Below are 6,623 nucleotides of genomic sequence, written 5' to 3' on the forward strand. Positions count from 1 at the left end.
TTCCTTGTCACTATGACTTGGAACAGTTTAAGAGGAAGACATGATTTGGGCTGTCTCAGAAGTGTCTGTCCATCACAGCAAGGACGGTGAGGCACAGCAGAGCAGCCTGTTGATTGTCATCAGGAAGCAGAGAAAGGGTTGTGGTGCTCTGGGCTTCCCCCTTTACCCAAGAGCATGGTGGTAACATTCATCTTGAGGGTGGATTTCCACACCTCCTTAATCCTCTCTAGAAACACCCCCACACAATGATAAATCCAATTAGGTTGATCACAAAGATGATGTATCACAATTCTGCTCTGTAACATTTGTTATTCTCATCTATAAATAATATTTCTGTCCTATCAAATGATGACCAAAAAAAATTGTTTCTTTATCTCATTGTAACTTTCAAAGAAATATAATATAGTCAAGAAGATAGAAAGGATGGAATGACGCACACACCCCCTTCCCTTCACATTTCTTTTCTGTTTCATGGGCAGGAGAGATACAATCCTATATCCCCTATGATCCTGGATCTAAAGATCTGTGGTGTTTAATCTCTTGGCTGTGCCCTCAGTAGATTGGCTGGAGCATGGGAGAGAGCAGTCTTCTATTGGGAGCTGCTTTCCTGACCAGTTTTTCTCCTGTGCTTGGATAAGCAGACAGTAGAGGAGGAATAGGCTCTAATAGACCTCTCAGTTACACTAAATTCTCCATCACAGCTTTCTATTGTAATTTGTACCACAAACCCATCTGACATGTTTTAAAAGGAGGTTCCTTACCTCCAGTGTCCAGGTCACAGTGCTTCACATATTGACACTTTCTGTTGACTTCTGCCTCTGTGGTTTATCTCAATAAATACAAATTTGTGCTGAATACAATATGGAAGGTACTGTCTAGGACTGTTCTGTATACAACTTGAAAACCGCATGTAGTAGCCTGTTCAGGTGTGGAGGTGGAGACCTTGCAGGCAGTAGCAGCTGATCTGAAAGTCAGTGGGAGCCAAAAGTCACTATCTTGGCTTGAGTCCAAATGACACTGGACTGTCAAGAGCACTGGTTCCTTTTGATGTCCGCCAAGGTGGCCTGCGATCTCAAACTAAGCAAACAGGGTTCTTTTCTTGGGCAGAAATCTCTTTCTTGAGGAGAGGAGTGTTAATCATTTGGGGTGTTAAATTGCAAAGCAACTGCAGATTTTTGTGCATGTCAAGACCCGTAGGAGAGGATAAGGTTAAAACCAGGAAGGCTCAGCTCAGCAAAGCTTCTAGAAAATTCAGAAGTGGGACATGGAAGTAGTCTATTCAAATTTGGAAATACCAAATATTAGCAAGAAATAAGTTTTAAAATTATACGTAAAATTTAAACACACACACACATTTCCCACTTTGCTCTTTTTCTGTTTCCTGGTTGAAGTTGAAGAATTAGTTGTCCCAAAGTAGCAGGAAAATACAGAATCAAGATTTTAGGTGAACTAGAAAAAGCAAATAGCAAATGCTGGGAAGCACTCTTAGGACAGGCCAAGCTCAGTGGGACAGGATGAATTGTGGGATTGGGGTTTGTGTGTCAAGTGATATGGTATACCAGATAACTTACACAAACATCATAAATGCAAGCTGACATATATAGAAGGTCATACTATAGAAGGTCGAATGAACTAACAAGGAAGTAAAGGTAGCACCTACCCCTGCCCCCTCCCATTATAAAGCAAAAAGGATCTAGTGCAATGGTACACATCTGGATTTCCAAGAGAGGCAGGAATAGTAGAAATTAAAGGCTTTCCAGGCTCGCAGAATTGCAGAAAGTTGATTTTAAACCTTTTAACATGTTAAAGACCAGAGTCCCCAGCCCCTCAAACTAAAACAATGTAAAACTTTTCATGTTTTCAGAATTGCAAACAGAACAATAATAGCTAATGTTTATTGCATGCTTATTATATTCTTGGCATTTTTCTAATTACATGATATCTAGCAGTCACTTCTTTTCAATAACCAATATGAGACTAATGTAATTGCAACCCTTATTTTACAAAGGGGGAAACTGAGGAATAAAAAGTGGGGCTGATTGACACAAGGTCACAATGTTAATAAGTATGAAGGTGGGACTGAGCTCAGGAGTTGGTACCAATGCCTAATTGATATGTCTGCTGGTGGCTTGATTCTTTTCTGAAACTTGGTTAGATGTAGCTGTGCTCAAACTTTCTAATATAGCCAAGGATGACCTTGAACTTCTGATATTCCTGCCTCTATTGCCCACAGGCTGTGATGACAGCTGTGAACTGTCCCCTACTGCAAGCCTGTGCTCCTGATTATTATGGTGCAGGATCCTTCATTCTGTAAAGAATTCATAGAAGAAACGATGGAAAGGTGGAATCCACTGTAACACATGCACTCCGGGAACCTCGTTTGCTCACACAGAGTGACCTGACCCTTGGGTAACTGCGTGGGTGCACCTCAGGATTGGCAGTGGAGGTGGTGACAGCATCCAAGTACAGAAGAAGGGATGTGTAGGTAGGAGCTATCCACCACTCCACCCTGAAGATGTCACACGGGAGGCAAGCACACTTGAAGGGTAAAGAAAACCCTTCTGGGAAGAGGGAGGATAGTGGAAATCAAAGGCTTTCCAGGCTCTTGGAGTTTCAGGGAGTTGGTTTTAAATCTTTCAACAGGTTGTGGATGGAGTGAAGAGTGTTTTACCATGCTTCTGTGAAACTGTGATTTATTTGATTCACGAAGGATTGTTATTGCTGCTTCTGTATCAGATCTACAACTTTGGGGAAGCCTTACGTCAGGCACACTGGAGATTCTCTGACTCACCACCAGATGGACCTATTTAATATGTTGTTTCTCCAAGAAAAAAGCACCAATTTCATAATGAAGACTCTCTGACAGGGATTTAGACTACTTATTTCTAAAATAATATATAACCTTGAATATTTGAAATAATCAAAAAGTCACTTATACGCAATAATGAATCAAAGGTACCAATGTATTTAAATAGAGTCGGTGAAAACAAATACCTGCTCAGGGGAGGTGTTTGGTTTCTTCTTTATCGAGGGTTATTATTTTATTTTTTAGATTGGGGTTTCTTTCATATATCCTGGGATGACCTCAAACTCATGTAGCCAAAGTTGACCTTGAACTTCTGATCTTACTGCTTCTGCTAAGCCAACATGCCCTGTTTACTCTGTGCTAGAGACTAAATTCAGAGGGTTGTGTATACTTGGTAAGCATTCTACAACTAAGCTTCAACCCCATCTCTGAGGCAAGGTGGTTTGGGTGTTTGGGTTGTTTTGTGTCCTCTCTCTTTTTTTTTTCCTGCTTTTTTTTTTTCTGTTTTGGGGGTCAAAGCTAAGGTTTCCCGAATGCCTGGCAAATGTTCTGCTACTGAGCTGCCTGCCCAGGTGAAAATCTCTACAACTATCTCCAAGCTTAAGGAACAGATATAACCAAATAAATCCTTGAATACAATGTGACATCCTCATCTTACTCTTGTTTGCACACGGATCAACAACTGTGATGAATTATAAATTAACAGCTATTCTGAAAAATATTACAGTGTATGATACATGATTAAGTGTGTGTGTGTGTGTGTGAGAGAGAGAGAGAGAGAGAGAGAGAGAGAGAGAGAGAGAGAGACAGAGACAGAGACAGAGACAGAGATAGACAGAGAGAGGGGATTTAACCAAGTTTTGCAAAGTGAATTAATATCGTCAAGTCATATGTATTTTTCTCTGACATGTTTTTTTTTTCTCTCACATGGGACCCACTGGGGTCTCTCTCTTGGTGACAGACTGGGTGACAACTCCTCCGCCTCAGAAATCTCATGTTTTGGTCTCTTGAGATACACAGGGACGCCTAGTCTTTTGACCTTGGCCCACTGACCACCAAGCGTGATGTGTTTTGCCCTTTCATTCGGACTGGCTCACCTCTGGGATGTCTCTTTCAGAGCCTCAAATGGCTAAAACTTAAAGACATGAGCTCTCCAGAATTCACCCACACTTGACCTCTATATCCAATAGGTAATCCATCTAAATAGCTGCCTGACGACACTCTGGTTCCTAATATTATTCAGGATTTTTACAAGTTTTGTGAGCACAAAGGAAAATGGAAAGAGATCCTTTATCTCTCTGCCTTTTCCCTTCTCCTCCCCTGCCTGCCTCCTGCTCACCGTCCCCCATCCGGCTTTCTCTTAAGTACTCAGCCCATCGCCCCTCCTCTTCCGCTCCTGAAATGGAAACTCAGTTATTCCAAGAAGCCAGTGGCAGCTCATCCATCTCCTCCTCATCAGTTGCCTTCCCAGTAATCACCTTCATCGCCACCGTCCCCACTCCTCAGTCCCCTTGGATCTCACCAAGACCATACTGTGAGTCTCTATGTCCTCAGCCCCCACTGCCCCTTCCCTACTTCCTCTGCTGTGGCAAGGTTGCAAAACGTTTAGTCTTTTGTTTTTTGTTTTTTTTTTTTTTTTTTTTTTTTTTTTACCTCAGACCCTACCGCCTTCACCAAGCAATTCCAATATCTAACCCAGTCCTAGACTTAACCTTCCGTGACCCTTCTTTAATACCCTGAGGAACACAGACATGTCTGGGAGAATCCAGACCTGTGACCATGCAGATCAAAAGCACCAAACAGATAGAGACTCTCCCACCAGGGGTCACAGAAGTTCTCCACACAGACCCTTGCTGGAACTACAACTGCAATACTGGTTGTTAGGCTAAGAATCATTTGATTACATGTCTCTTCTCTGCTCTGAAGGGAGTAGCCCTTAAACCAATAAACTTTGAGAAGGTACTTCAAAAACAAGCCTGAAAACCTCTCTCCTGTGCCTTACACTGGCCCTGCTCAGGTATACGGACATGGACCCTGAGACCTGAGAGGGCCAACAACTCCTTATGGCCTACTTTTTCCACCCAGTCCTACTCAGACATAAAGGCTAAACTTAACCACCTACAGGGAGGCCCACTTACGCCCCAGGCTGAGGTTCTGACCCTGGCATTAAAAGTATTCCACAACCACAATGAGTGTAACCAAAACCACAATTTCCAACTCTTAACTAAGGCCTTGCATCAAACTCCTGTGGCTAGGATGGCACGAAGGAGGGGAAGCTCAGGTCAGAAGGAGTCACCAGGCCCTTACTTTAAATGTGACAAAAAAGGCCCCTGGGCCCATGCCTGTCCAAATTCTTGAAGACGTACTCAACCCTACCCCAAGTGTCAACAATAGGGATGTTGGGCACCAAACTAGCCCCAGGGAAGAGCCTTGGGGGGGGAGGTGTCTTTTAAACCTGTCGGGCCTGGCCGCAGTGGGTGATAGGGGCCAGGCTCTGCCACTGACCCAAGTCCACACTGACCATGCTCCAGGAACCTAGGATATCAATTTCTGTGCCAGGTCCCCTCATCACATTCCTCCTAGATGCCTGGGGCCACTTTCTCAGTCCTGAGAGAAATATGGGGGTCCCACTTACCCCTCTCCCTCATACATAGTCAGGGTGCATGGTCAGTTCTCCAGATTCCTCCCTTCACTTGTTCCTTCGATGGCTTCTCTTTTTCCTCTTCACACCCTTCCATCCTGTTAGGAAGGGATGCTCTTCTCAGAACTGCCATGCACTTGGCCTTCTCTCACAGTAGCAGCTCCCAGGACATCCCTGCATGCCCCTCTTTCTTTCCCTGGCCGCCATTTCCACACTTTCTCACTCTCAAAAACCCAAAGTCCTCTAATCCTCAGTACCCTTCTCCAGTCAGTGTCCCAGTATGGGATACTGCATCCCCTTCTCGTCCCCTCCTTGTGAGGACCATCCTAAGCCTCTATATTAAACTCCAAGCCCCTTCTGCCTACATTTCTCATCCCTCAAATCCCCTACCCTTAGCCAGCCTCTGAGACCTGAGAGCCCTCATTCAGTCTCTCATCCAAATGTTTTCTACAGCCCACTTCTTTACATTATAATACTCTCATAGTGGTAGTAAGAAAACGTTGTGGAAATGGAAAAGAGACTGAGGGAAAGGAGGTCCAGTGACCGGACCAAAATTGGGATCCAGCTCAAGGAGAGGCTCCAAGACCTGACACTATTACTGATCCCATGCTGTGCTTACAGACAGGAGTCTAGCATGGCAGCCCTCCAAAAGGCCCAACAAGCAACTGAACGAGTCAGACACAGATACTTACACGCAACCAATGGACAGAAGCCGGGGACCCCTGTGGTTGATTAGGGAAAAGGCTGGAAGAAGCTGAGGAAGAGGGCGATGACCCCATAGGAAGACCAGCAGTCTCAACTAACCTGGACCCCCTGGGATTCCTCATACACTGAGCTACCAACCAGGCAGAATATACGAGCTGATCAGAGGCCTCCAACACAGACAGCAGAGGACTGCCTGGTCTGACCTCAGTGAGAGAAGGTGCACCTAACTAACCCTTGAGAGACTTGAGGCCCCAGGGAGTGGAGAGGCCTGGTGGGGTGGGGACATTCTCTTGGAAGATAGGGTGATGGTGGCAAGAGGGAAGAATGGGATGAGGAATCATCAGAAGGCAGACTGGGAGGGGGATAATGGCAGGACTGTAAAAAGGGATTAAATATCTTTCTAATTAATTAATTAAAAAGAAAGAAACCCTCATGGGATCTTCCACCCAGTCCAGAACCTTTACTCCATCA

This window comes from Apodemus sylvaticus, chromosome 7, assembly GCF_947179515.1.
Source record: "Apodemus sylvaticus chromosome 7, mApoSyl1.1, whole genome shotgun sequence".
NCBI classification, from domain to species: Eukaryota; Metazoa; Chordata; class Mammalia; order Rodentia; family Muridae; genus Apodemus; species Apodemus sylvaticus.